Source organism: Pelophylax lessonae (genome assembly GCF_965119305.1).
Source record: "Pelophylax lessonae genome assembly, chromosome: 7".
NCBI lineage: Eukaryota > Metazoa > Chordata > Amphibia > Anura > Ranidae > Pelophylax > Pelophylax lessonae.
Window position 1 is genome coordinate 68,913,067 of NC_138774.1, and position 14,412 is coordinate 68,927,478.

Here is a 14,412-nt window from a genome sequence, read left to right on the forward strand (position 1 = left end):
TATTATTCAGAAGTTGACCAGCATGGAAGAAATTACAAAAACATAGAATTTATTTTAAATCTGGGGCATTTTAAGCAACTGTTTTGTCTCAACCTTCAACTAATGTCTACCTGGAGCCATGACATTCTCTGTAGCCAAAGCCTGGCAATAGTTTATTGACTAAATAGGATAAATATCACTTAGAAAGGAGGTATAGTAGAACAGTCTGATGTGGGGCCATCTAAAAATCACAGAGATTGATATAGGAACAACTTTTAGGATCTCATATTTCTTGCACTTGGAGTCAGCTATGATAAATGTAGTTACAGAGGTATTTTTTACACAGAAGCGAGCGCATACGTAAGTCACGCACTCATATGTAATCAATGCTCGCACCACACATGTAAGTTACAGTATTGCCGCAAACGTTAGAGCAAGAGCAATACTTATAGCTCTAGACCTCCTCTGTAGCTTTAAACAGGTAACCTGTAAACATTTTTAAAGCATCGCCAATGGAGAGTTTTAAGTATTGTAGGAAAAAAAATGTCAGTGACCTTCACCTGTAAAACCACTCCTGTTTTGGAGGTTGTCTCATTGTTGCCCATTTAGTGCATCTGTTGTTCCTTTAATATTTTTGAGCAGTGTATATATATATATATATATATGGCAGAGTGTGGCCCTGCCAGGGTCTAGAAAGAGGTTTTGACCCAGAGTTCTCAATCAGAGTTGAGGGGCTCCAGGGAGCTTGTGACATGAAGAGGAAACAGGCTTTTCAGTTTCCTCCATCTTTTAAAAAGTCCAGTTTGGGACCTGGAGCCCTGAGATTTCTCAGTGATCCGAGTGGGACGAAATCTCCAATCCTGGGTCCAGATATTCAGAACAGCCAGCATAATAATTGGTCAGGTGTGTGCTGCGCTTTTAGTAGTAACCTGACCATGGTTCTGGGCTTCACGTGAGAGACAGTGCAGCATGAGGCTGCTACCTGTGTGCACCCTGTTGGGTGAGCGAAGTCTGTGGGAGACAGACGAGGGCCCATAGTATAAGGCCAGAGCAGCAGTGCTGCAAGTTCAAGCAAGAGAGGCTGAATGATCATTTATTTTGCTTAGGACTGAAATAATGAAACCGCTGTAAGAGAAACCCTGTTATTTTTTTTTGCTTGATGAACTTTCCTTTGATAAACATGGGCGAGGAAAGCCCTTAAAGAAAAAAAAAGTGAGTGGCGGTGTCCTTTAAACGCTCAACACTTGATGCCAGCCACACAATATATATATATATATATATATATATATATATATACAGTATCCCACAAAAGTACAGCCCACATTTTTGTAAATATTTTATTATATCTTTTCATGTGACAACACTGAAGAAATAACACTTTGCTACAATATAACGTAGTGAGAGTACAGCTTGTATAACAGTGTAAATTTGCTGTCAACTCAACACACAGCCATTAATGTCTAAACCGCTGGCAACAAAAGTGAGTACACCCCTAAGTAAAAATGTCCAATTCGGGCCCAAAGTGTCAATATTTTTTGTGGTCACCATTACTTTCCAGCACTGCCTTAACCCTCTTGGGCATGGAGTTCACTAGAGCTTCTTCCACTCCTCCATGATGACATCAGAGCTGGTGGATGTTAGAGACCTTGCATTCCTCCACCTTCCGTTTAAGGATGCCCCACAGATGCTCAATAGAGATGTATAGAACTGTTCGCCGGCGAACAGTTCCCGGCGAACTTAGCATGTTCGCGTTCGCCGCTGCCGGCGAACATATGCGATGTTCGGTCCGCCCCCCATAAGACATCATTGAGGCAAACTTTGACCCTGAACTTTACAGTCAGCAGACACATTTCCAGCCAATCAGCGTACCTCCCTCCCACACCCTCCCACCTCCTATAAATAAGCAAGGGCAGCATCCATCTTAGATCATTCTGAAGCAGTGTGTGTAGTGAGAGTAGGGAGAGCTGCTGCTGCTGCTGCTGCTGTTAAGCTAGGGACAGTTAGTCAGTGTTCCTGGTCTTGCAGTGTTCTTGGTCCACTACTGCTGTAATATCAGCACCCCAAAAAGCCCTTCTAAGGGCTGGTATTTGTGTTTTTTTTTTTTTTTTATATATATATATATATATATACCTAGCGTCCCCAAAAGCCCTTTTAAGGGCTGGTAATTGAGTTGTTTCTTCATATATATATATATATCTATATCTATCTAGTGTCCCCAAAAGCCCTTTTAAGGGCTGGTAATTGAGGATTTTTTTATTTATATATATATATACATATATATATATATATAGTGTCCCCAAAAGCCCTTTCAAGGGCTGGTAAGGTAATAGATTTTTTTCTTTATATATATATATATATATATATATATATATATATATATCTATTGTACACTGCAGTTGCCTGCCCGCTGTGTGTGAGAGGCCACAGACCTACCACAGACTGTACTGTGTGCACACCACACTCATTTCGGGTGGCACAGGCACAGTACCTGGCATTTTAAAAAATATTTTTTTTTTCTCTGTCATAATTGCAGTGAGTGCTGTGTCAGGTCCACAGAGTGCACTGTACCCACTGCAGTGCACTGCCCACCACTGATATATATACGTTGGCACAGCATCTTGTTGCAATAAATTGAAAAAAAAAATATTTTTTATTATTGCAGTTGCCTGGGCTGCCAGTGACTGTCAGGTCCACAGAGTGTACTGTGCCCACTGCAGTGCCACTGTGTGCCCACCCACCACTGATATATAAGGTGGCACAGCAGCTTGCAAAGTAAAAAAAAAATATATATTTTTTTAAATTGCAGTTGCCTGGGTGCCAGTGACTGCTGTCAGGTCCACAGAGAGTGTACTGTGCCACTGCCCACCCACCACTGATATATAAGGTGGCACAGCAGCTTGCAAAGTAAAAAAAATATATATATTTTTTTAAATTGCAGTTGCCTGGGTGCCAGTGACTGCTGTCAGGTCCACAGAGAGTGTACTGTGCCACTGCCCACCCACCACTGATATATAAGGTGGCACAGCAGCTTGCAAAGTAAAAAATATATATATATTTTTTTAAATTGCAGTTGCCTGGGTGCCAGTGACTGCTGTCAGGTCCACAGAGAGTGTACTGTGCCACTGCCCACCCACCACTGATATATAAGGTGGCACAGCAGCTTGCAAAGTAAAAAAATATATATATATTTTTTAAATTGCAGTTGTCTGGGTGCCAGTGACTGCTGTCAGGTCCACAGAGAGTGTACTGTGCCACTGCCCACCCACCACTGATATATAAGGTGGCACAGCAGCTTGCAAAGTAAAAAAAAAATATATATATTTTTTAAATTGCAGTTGCCTGGGTGCCAGTGACTGCTGTCAGGTCCACAGAGAGTGTACTGTGCCACTGCCCACCCACCACTGATATATAAGGTGGCACAGCAGCTTGCACTCATAGTACAACAGTAACAACACATTAAAAAAAAAATGACAGGCAGAGGCAGGCCACCCCGCAAGGGCCGTCGTGGTCGTGGTGCTGTGATTTCCTTAGGCTCTAGAATAATGCCCAGTGTTCAGAGGCCACCACAGCCCCTGAACTCAAAAAATTCTGAGGCCATAGTTGACTGGCTTACACAGGACACCCAATCGTCTACAGCTTCCGCTCGGAACCTTAATGCACCATCCTCCTCCAGCTCAGCTTCGGGCACCTCTCAATTTACCACTCGCCAGCCCGCCGGCACCACCACCAACACTAGCACCACAGCCGCTTCACTTGATCCGTCAGAGGAGTTATTTTCACATCAGTTTGAAGAAATAAGTGATGCGCAACTATTAGTGCCATAGGATGTAGATAACGGGGATATGTCTCAGTCAGGCAGCATTATACACATGGACGTACATTGTGATGATGATGATGTTGTACCTGCTGCTGCTGCCTTTGCTGAGTTGTCAAGTGAAGCGGCTGATGATGACGATGTGTCTGTGGATGTCACCTGGGTGCCTGCTCGAAGAGCAGAAGAAGAGGGGGAAAGTTCAGATGGGGAGACAGAGAGGAGGAGGAGACGAGTTGGAAGCAGGGGGAGGAGGTCATCGCAAGGAGCTAGTGGCGCAGTCAGACAGCATGTAGATTCGGCACCCGGGGTCAGCCAGACAGCACGCCAATCAACGCAAGCTGTTGCCACCACCAGAATGCCGTCCTTGCAAAGCTCAGCAGTGTGGCATTTTTTTTGTGTGTCTGCCTCTGATATCAGCGATGCCATTTGTAACCTGTGCCAAAAGAAACTGAGTCGTGGGAAGTCCAACACCCACCTAGGTACAACTGCTTTGCGAAGGCACATGATCTCACATCACAAACGCCTATGGGATCAACACATGAGTAAAAGCAGCACACAAACTGAAAGCCACCATCCTCCTCCTGGTCCAGCATCTTCAGCCACGTCAACCACTGCTGTCCTCCATGCCCCCTATCAACAACCCGCCCCTCCGCCTCTCACCTTCAGCAGTTCCTGCTCGTCACCTGCCCACAGTCAGGTGTCTGTGAAGGAAATGTTTGAGCGCAAAAAGCCAATCTCGCAGAGTCACCCCCTTGCCCGGCGTCTGACAGCTGGCTTGTTGGAACTCTTAGCCCGCCAGCTTTTACCATACAAGCTGGTGGAGTCTGAGGCCTTCAAAAAATTTTTTTGCTATTGGGACACCGCAGTGGAAGGTACCCGGCCGAAATTATTTTTCACAAAAGGCAATCCCCAACCTGTACTCTATTGTGGAAAAGGAAATCATGTCACGTCTGGCACACAGTGTTGGGGCAAGGGTCCATCTGACCACTGATAGCTGGTCTGCAAAGCACGGTCAGGGCAGGTATATAACGTACACTGCGCATTGGGTAAACCTGCTGGCGGCTGCCAAGCATGGAATGCGTGGCTCTGCTGCAGAGGAGTTGGTGACACCGCCACGACTTGCAGGCAGGCCTGCTGCCACCTCCTCTACTCCTCCTACTCCATCCTCTTTGCTAACCTCCTCGGCTGAGTCCTCTTCTGCTGTTGCGTCTTGCTCCACACCAACTGCACCCCCCCAGCTCCCCAGGGGCTATTCCACATGCCGGATACGACAGTGTCACGCTGTCTTGGGGTTGACTTGCCTGAAAGCAGAGAGTCACACCGGACCAGCACTACTGTCCGCCCTGAATGCACAGGTGGATCAGTGGCTGACCCCGCACCAACTGGAGATCGGCAAAGTGGTGTGTGACAACGGGAGCAATTTGTTGGCGGCATTGAATTTGGGCAAGTTGACACATGTGCCGTGCATGGCACATGTGTTGAATCTGATTGTGCAACGTTTTGTGCAGAAGTACCCAGGCTTACAGGACGTCCTCAAGCAGGCCAGGAAGGTGTTTGGCCATTTCAGGCGTTCCTACACGGCCATGGCGCACTTTGCAGATATTCAGCGGCGAAACAACATGCCAGTGAGGCGCTTGATTTGCGACAGCCCGACACGTTGGAATTCAACACTGCTAATGTTCGACCGCCTGCTCCAACAAGAAAAAGCGGTCAACGAGTATTTGTATGACCGGGGTGCTAGGACAGCCTCTGCGGAGCTGGGTATTTTTTTGCCACGCTACTGGACGCTCATGCGCAATGCCTGTAGGCTCATGCGTCCTTTTGAGGAGGTGACAAACCTAGTGAGTCGCACTGAAGGCACCATCAGCGACATCATCCCATATGTTTTTTTCCTGGAGCGTGCCCTGCGAAGAGTGCTGGATCAGGCCGTAGATGAGCGTGAAGAGGAAGAGGAAGAGTTGTGGTCACCATCACCACCACCAGAAACAGCCTTACCATCGATTGCTGGACCTGCGGCAACACTGGAAGAGGAGTGTGAGGAAGAGGAGTCAGAGGAGGAATGTGGCTTTGAGGAGGAGGAACACCAACCACAGCAGGCATCCCAGGGTGCTCGTTGTCACCTATCTGGTACCCGTGGTGTTGTACGTGGCTGGGGGGAAGAACACACCTTCAATGACATCAGTGAGGACGAGGAATTGGACATGAATAGCTCGGCATCCAACCTTGTGCAAATGGGGTCTTTCATGCTGTCATGCCTGTTGAGAGACCCTCGTATAAAAAGGCTGAAGGAGAACGACCTGTACTGGGTGGCCACGCTACTAGACCCCCGGTATAAGCAGAAAGTCTGTGACATGTTACCCAATTACCGGCAGTCGCAAAGGATGCAGCAGCTACAAAATAAGTTAAAAACTATGCTCTACACAGCGTATAAGGGTGATGTCACAGCACAACGGGAATCCAACAGGGGAAGAGGTGAAAGTAATCCTCCTCCTACCACCACAACCACGCCGGCAAGGACAGGACGCTTTACAGACGTCTTGTTGATGGAGGACATGCGGAGCTTTTTTAGTCCTATGCATCGCCACAGCCCTTCGGGGTCCACCCTCAGAGAACGACTCGACCGACAGGTAGCAGACTACCTTGCCTTAACTGCAGATATCGACACTCTGAGGAGCGATGAACCCCTTGACTACTGGGTGTGCAGGCTTGACCTGTGGCCTGAGCTATCCCAGTTTGCCATTGAACTTCTGGCCTGCCCCGCTTCAAGTGTGCTGTCAGAAAGGACCTTCAGCGCAGCAGGAGGTATTGTCACTGAGAAGAGAAGTCGCCTAGGTCAAAAAAGTCTTGATTACCTCACGTTTATTAAGATGAATGAGGCATGGATCCCGAAGGGACTGACAGTGGGGGATGCATTTGACTAAAAAAGGCCTGGTGATGACTGAGATGCCTTGGCCTAAAAATGGTCCACACGCTGCTGTATATAATCATTCTCTGCATGCCGGATGACTTACGTGACGTCTCCGCCACCAACTACGGTTCAAGCAGCAATGTTTTAGTGCACTTTCTGCCTTAAAACCTCAATTTTTCAGGCCGCTGCTGCAGCAGCGGCTGCAACAATACCTACTTTTTCATGCATGTGTACATGCCTAATTTTTCTGGCCTCTGGTGCTACACTGTGGCTGCAAAAAAACAAAAAACAAAAAAAAAGGCACATACATGTGTCAATTCCCCTTCGTGATCGTTACCTTGTCGTGGTGAAGGGGCTTGCGTATCACAATGAAGCGATCACCTCTAGGATTGTGTTGGCACACCCCAGATGATAAGGTCGTTGCTTCATTGTGTACAGACCAAAAGCGATCCGCAGGATAATTTTTCATAAAAAAAAACATTCATTTTCTTTCATTCTTTCTGCGGAGCTGGGTATTTTTTGGCCGCGTTACTGAATGCTCATGAACAATGGCTGTAGGCTCATGCGTCCTTTTGCGGAGATGACAACCCTGGTGGTCAGTCGAACCCAAGGCAACATCATCGACCTCATCCCATATGCGTTTTTTCTGGAGCGTGCCCTGCGAAGAGTACTGGATCAGGCTGTAGATGAGCATGAAGAGGAAGAGTTGTGGTCCTCATCACCACCAGAAGCAGCCTTGTCGTTGTCAATTGCTGGACCTGTGGCAACGCAGAGAGAGGAGTCTGAAGAAGAGAAGTCAGAGGAGGAAGGTGGCTTTTAGGAGGTGGAATACCAGCCACAGCAGGCGTCCCAGGGGGCTTGTTCTCACCTTTCGGGGACCCTTGGTGTTGTATGTGGCTGGGTGGAGGAAGAGACCTTCAATGATGTCAGTGAGGACAAGGAACGGGACATGGCTAGCTTGGTATCCAACCTTGTGCAAATTGGGAGTTTGCGGTTGTGCAAATGGACTGACTGACTGTTAAACGGGGAGTTTGGTCTGTCAGAGTTTGGTCTGTCACTGTGAAGCGGGCGACGGGCGTAACCCTTACACTACTTGACCGATAAAACATCATACCTGATCGTATTCACACACTGGATGTTTTAGTGCTGGTTTACACTGCCGCTACCACTAAAGTAGCGTCGCTTCCAGTGCGACTTTGGCGCGACTTAGCGCGACTTTGGCGCGACCTCATCGCGAGGTGACTTTTTATTTGGCCAATCACAATATCATGTTTTGTGACCGTCACCTAATTTCCTTTTCCTGTTTTTTGTTTTACATATTTCCCCATGTGTGCAGTGTTGTCTGTGTCATAGCTCAACTGATAGGCATGTTTGCCTTGGCATATCATATTTCAGCTTGCCAGAAAGAAAAAAAGACAGCTGGAAAGACACTGCATTAGTTTTCTACTAAAAATCATAAGAAAAATGCTGTTTTTTTTGGGTTGTGGACATACTACAGAGCTGAAACTTGACAGGTACACTTTTTAGACCCCCCAGACACTAAATACAAAAAATGACATGCCTGCCTAAAAAAATACCCGATAAATGCCTGCAAGAGAAAAAGACAGCCGCAGAGAAGCCGTATTCCTGAAAATATAAGAAAAATGCTGTTTTTTAGGGGTTCTGGACATGCTACAGAGCTGAAACTTGACAGGTACACTTTTGTGACCCCCCAGACACTAAATACAAAAAATGACATGCCTGCCTAAAAAAATGCCCGATAAATGCCTGCAAGAGAAAAAGACAGCCGCAGAGAAGCCGTATTCCTGAAAATATAAGAAAAATGCTGTTTTTTAGGGGTTCTGGACATGCTACAGAGCTGAAACTTGACAGGTACACTTTTGTGACCCCCCAGACACTAAATACAAAAAATGACATGCCTGCCTAAAAAAATGCCCGATAAATGCCTGCAAGAGAAAAAGACAGCCGCAGAGAAGCCGTATTCCTGAAAATATAAGAAAAATGCTGTTTTTTTAGGGGTTCTGGACATGCTACAGAGCTGAAACTTGACAGGTACACTTTTGTGACCCCCCAGACACTAAATACAAAAAATGACATGCCTGCCTAAAAAAATGCCCGATAAATGCCTGCAAGAGAAAAAGACAGCCGCAGAGAAGCCGTATTCCTGAAAATATAAGAAAAATGCTGTTTTTTAGGGGTTCTGGACATGCTACAGAGCTGAAACTTGACAGGTACACTTTTGTGACCCCCCAGACACTAAATACAAAAAATGACATGCCTGCCTAAAAAAATGCCCGATAAATGCCTGCAAGAGAAAAAGACAGCCGCAGAGAAGCCGTATTCCTGAAAATATAAGAAAAATGCTGTTTTTTAGGGGTTCTGGACATGCTACAGATCTGAAACTTGACAGGTACACTTTTGTGACCCCCCAGACACTAAATACAAAAAATGACATGCCTGCCTAAAAAAATGCCCGATAAATGCCTGCAAGAGAAAAAGACAGCCGCAGAGAAGCCGTATTCCTGAAAATATAAGAAAAATGCTGTTTTTTAGGGGTTCTGGACATGCTACAGAGCTGAAACTTGACAGGTACACTTTTGTGACCCCCCCAGACACTAAATACAAAAAATGACATGCCTGCCTAAAAAAATGCCCGATAAATGCCTGCAAGAGAAAAAGCCAGCCGCAGAGAAGCCGTATTCCTGAAAATATAAGAAAAATGCTGTTTTTTAGGGGTTCTGGACATGCTACAGAGCTGAAACTTGACAGGTACATTTTTGTGACCCCCCAGACACTAAATACAAAAAATGACATGCCTGCCTAAAAAAATGCCCGATAAATGCCTGCAAGAGAAAAAGACAGCCGCAGAGAAGCCGTATTCCTGAAAATATAAGAAAAATGCTGTTTTTTAGGGGTTCTGGACATGCTACAGAGCTGAAACTTGACAGGTACACTTTTGTGACCCCCCAGACACTAAATACAAAAAATGACATGCCTGCCTAAAAAAATGCCCGATAAATGCCTGCAAGAGAAAAAGACAGCCGCAGAGAAGCCGTATTCCTGAAAATATAAGAAAAATGCTGTTTTTTAGGGGTTCTGGACATGCTACAGATCTGAAACTTGACAGGTACACTTTTGTGACCCCCCAGACACTAAATACAAAAAATGACATGCCTGCCTAAAAAAATGCCCGATAAATGCCTGCAAGAGAAAAAGACAGCCGCAGAGAAGCCGTATTCCTGAAAATATAAGAAAAATGCTGTTTTTTAGGGGTTCTGGACATGCTACAGAGCTGAAACTTGACAGGTACACTTTTGTGACCCCTCAGACACTAAATACAAAAAATGACATGCCTGCCTAAAAAAATGCCCGATAAATGCCTGCAAGAGAAAAAGCCAGCCGCAGAGAAGCCGTATTCCTGAAAATATTAGAAAAATGCTGTTTTTTAGGGGTTCTGGACATGCTACAGAGCTGAAACTTGACAGGTACACTTTTTAGACCCCCCAGACACTAAATACAAAAAAATGACATGCCTGCCTAAAAAAATGCCCGATAAATGCCTGCAAGAGAAAAAGCCAGCCGCAGAGAAGCCGTATTCCTGAAAATATAAGAAAAATGCTGTTTTTTAGGGGTTCTGGACATGCTACAGAGCTGAAACTTGACAGGTACACTTTTTAGACCCCCCAGACACTAAATACAAAAAATGACATGCCTGCCTAAAAAAATGCCCGCTAAATGCCTGCAAGAGAAAAAGCCAGCCGCAGAGAAGCCATATTCCTGAAAATATAAGAAAAATGCTGTTTTTTAGGGGTTCTGGACATGCTACAGAGCTGAAACTTCACAGGTACACTTTTTAGACCCCACAGATGCTAAATCCAAAGAAATTTTTTATTTTTATTTTTTTTTAATTTTTCCAATAATTGGCTCTGTATCAAAAAATTCTAATTTTTAAGAACTTTTTTTTGCGTGATCCCTCTCCGGCATGCCACAGTCCAGGTGTTAGTCCCCTTGAAACAACTTTTCCATCACTATTGTGGCCAGAAAGAGTCCCTGTGTGTTTTAAAATTCGCCTGCCTATTGAAGTCTATGGCGGTTCGCCCGGTTCGCGAACATTTGCCGATGTTCGCGTTCGCCGTTCGCGAACCGCGAATTTTAGGTTCGCGACATCACTAATGCTCAATAGAGTTTTGGTCTAGAGACATGCTTGGCCAGTCCATAACCTTTCCCCTCAGCTTCTTTAGCAAGGCAGTGGTCGTCTTGGAGGTGTTTGGGGTCGTTATCATGTTGGAATACTGCCCTGCGGCCCAACAACAAGCCGGCTATTTAGTTACGGCATTTGTCACTGTGCTCCATCCCTGGCAAAGTCACATGACCAGTGACGCAACACGTAGGAGGAGCCAGTGACATCACCCCCAGCTGATCGTTCTATCATCTCAATACCATGAAGCCGTGGAGCTGGGGTTCGGCACACAGAGAGAAATTTGTTGCGATCTGCCTGCATAAAGCCTACTAAATGTGAGTGCATTACTTTGGAGGACATTTTATGCCTAATAAAATTTGTTAAATATACTACACTATGAGAAATTCTCTTTTATATTGCCATGGAGCCACGCGTACTGATGTACCTTAAAGGAATCTAAAGGATGGTAAAGAAGCTCTAGGTGGATCATCTGATCATTTACTAGCTGCACACTTTCTGTGTGCTAGAGGTGAGTGGCCATTGCACCTAGGGGTGTTTGCTGAGTTTTTGGTGAAAGGATTCTGGCACTTTTCCACCATCTGCCTAAATTAATTTTGCACTACAATCCACAGTCATCATTTGAAGAATACTTACACATTGCACACTTTTGCAAAATAGACTTTATTTTACCTAATGAACTCACTTTATTTATAATTTTATATTGGTCTATGAACTTGTATTGTCTATGAATTTTTTCACATTTTCTCACAGTTTTTAATATGGAAAATTGAATATTTTTTATATAAAATATTTTTTCACCTATGCTCTTTATAATAATATTGATGGTAATTGACCATAACATTGTCTACATTTTGAGCATGATCAGTGTGATATTGAATAGCTATGGTCTAATAAGAGACATATGTTACAACTTCAGCTATTACTGGTTCAAATTAATAGCAACTCTAATTACTGCAGTTAACTTCCTATGAAACAAACAAATGCTGAGTTCCCCTCCCTAGCAAGGCCTTGCTAAATCTTTGCCGGCAGTTGGAGCTTGTATCACTGTCCACTGTGATATTTGTAATCCCAGGGTAGTAATAGATATAATCCTGTCTGCAGTAAGTGTGTTATTAAAAGAAGAATTATACTTACGATTGGAATGTCACTAGGCACTCTTCCACAGGCAGTTTTCTTTCCCTGCTGGAGCAAATTGGATCATGCTTTATTGGGTTTTTTTTGCCTTTCTTTGGATCAACTGTGGGTATAGGATTGTGTGTGTGTGTACTGTATAAAGGATTGCATTTATATGTGTATATGTGTGTGTGCATATACAGTATGTATATATATATATATATATATATATATATATATATATACACAGGCGAAAAAAAAACAATAAAGCCTAATCCAATTTGCTCCAGCAGGCAAAGAAAAATCCCTTCCCAATCCCCCAAGAGGCAATGGGATATTCCTTGGATCAACTTTACCTATAAATATTAGTATGCAGTTATATTATGTGTATCTAGGAAAGAATCCAGGCCTTTCTTAAAACAGTCTACTGAGCTGGCCAGAAGAGTATATCTCCAGTGGCGTCACTGGGGGGGGAGGGGGGGCTAGTGCCCCTATGTGCCCCCCCAAACAGAATCCCGGCCACCTCCGGCTCTGGGATGGCGGGTTGGTAAGCACACATTGCGGGATCCCGACCCGCCATTCCCGAGCATCAATGTAAAGAAATGGTCGCACTAGAGGAAGCGAAGCTGATGCTTCCTGTATAGTTCTGGCTCCTGTCACTGGCGGAGTGATACCAAATGCACTCCGCCTTTAACAGGAGTGATGCAGGAAGCTCTTTACTGCAGCCACATGCTTCCTCTAGCACCGCACTCCCTTGGTGTCTTAGAGGATTCAGCAGTACCAGACAGCAGTGCCCAATAGCGGTAACAGCCAGCAGTACCCACCAGCAGAACCAGCCAGCAGTACCCAATCGCAGTACCAGTCAGCAGTACCCGCCAGCAGTACCAGCCAGCAGTACCAACCAGCAGTACCCAATAGAAGTACCAGTTAGCAATACCGGCCAGCAATACCAGCCAGCAGTACCCACCAACAGTACCAGCCAGCAGTAACAGCCAGCAGTACCGCCAGCAGTACCCACCAGCAGTACCCAATAGCAGTACCAGCCAGCAGTACCCACCAGCAGTACCAGCCAGCAGTGCCCAATAGCAGTACCAGCCAGCAGTACCCAGTAGCAGTACCCAGTAACAGTACCCACCAGCAATACTCACCAGCAGTACGACCCAGCAGTACCAGCCAGCACTACTCACCAGCAGTACCAGCCAGCAGTACCAGCCAGCATTACTCAACAGCAGTACCAGTCAGCAGTACCCACCAGCAGTACCAGCCAGCAGTACCCACCAGTAGTACCAGCCAGCAGTACCTTCCAACAGTACCCAAAAGCAGCACCAGCCAGCAGTACCCACAAACAGTACCAACCATCAGTACCCACCAGCAGTACCAGCCAGCAGTACCCAATAGCAGTGCCACCCAGCAGTACCCACCAGAAGTACCAGCCAGCGGTACCCACCAGCAGTACCACCCAGCATTACTCACCAGCAGTACTCGCCAGCAGTACCCACCAGCAGTACCAGCCAGAAGTACCAGCCAGCAGTATCACCAGAAGTACCAGCCAGCAGTACCCAATAGAAGTACCAGCCAGCAGTACCCACCAGCAGTACCAGCCAGCAGTACCCAATAGCAGCACCAACCAGCAGTACCCGCCCGCAGTACCAGCCAGCAGTACCAGCCAGTAGTACCTGCCAGCAGTACCCACCAGCAGTACCCAATAGCAGTACCAGCCAGCAGTACCCACCAACAGTACCAACCACCAGTAATAACAGCCAGCAGTACCCGCCAGCAGTACTAGCCAGCAGTGCAAGCCAGCAGTACCCACCAGCAGTACCAGCCAGCAGTACCAGCAAGCAGTACCCACCAGCAGTACCAGCCAGCAGTAACCACCAGCAGTACCTGCACTGAGGACAGAGGGTAGTAGTCACCAGCCATACCCACCTGGGGGACAGCAGCAGCCAGAGAGACCTGCAGGAATCCTGAGGAAGAAGTGAAGATTGAGGTCAGTTGAAGTGCAGGTAAACTGCAGTGCATCCATGTGAAAGCAGCCCTAAACCTCTTTCACACGATCGTTCCAATTGGGTCCACCGGTCTGTTTTTCAGGTGGACCCATGTGTACCCTCCATTTCACCTCTATAGAGCGGCAGATGTAAACAGACTTCTGTCCAATTACACCCGCCTATTTTCAATCCGATCCACTTAAAAAAACAGAAGGGGATCGGATTGGAGAGCCCATAGAGTAGAGCGGGCTGTGGCCGTGTCTGCTCTGCATATGCTGAGTGGACACGGACCTGTCATCTGCCCGCTGCGCTCATTGTGGGCCGCGACCAGTTAGCAAATTGCTAAAGTTGCCCTCACTCCTCAAAAGGTTGGGTAACCCTGCTGTAGGGGCATGAGTCCCAGATGGAG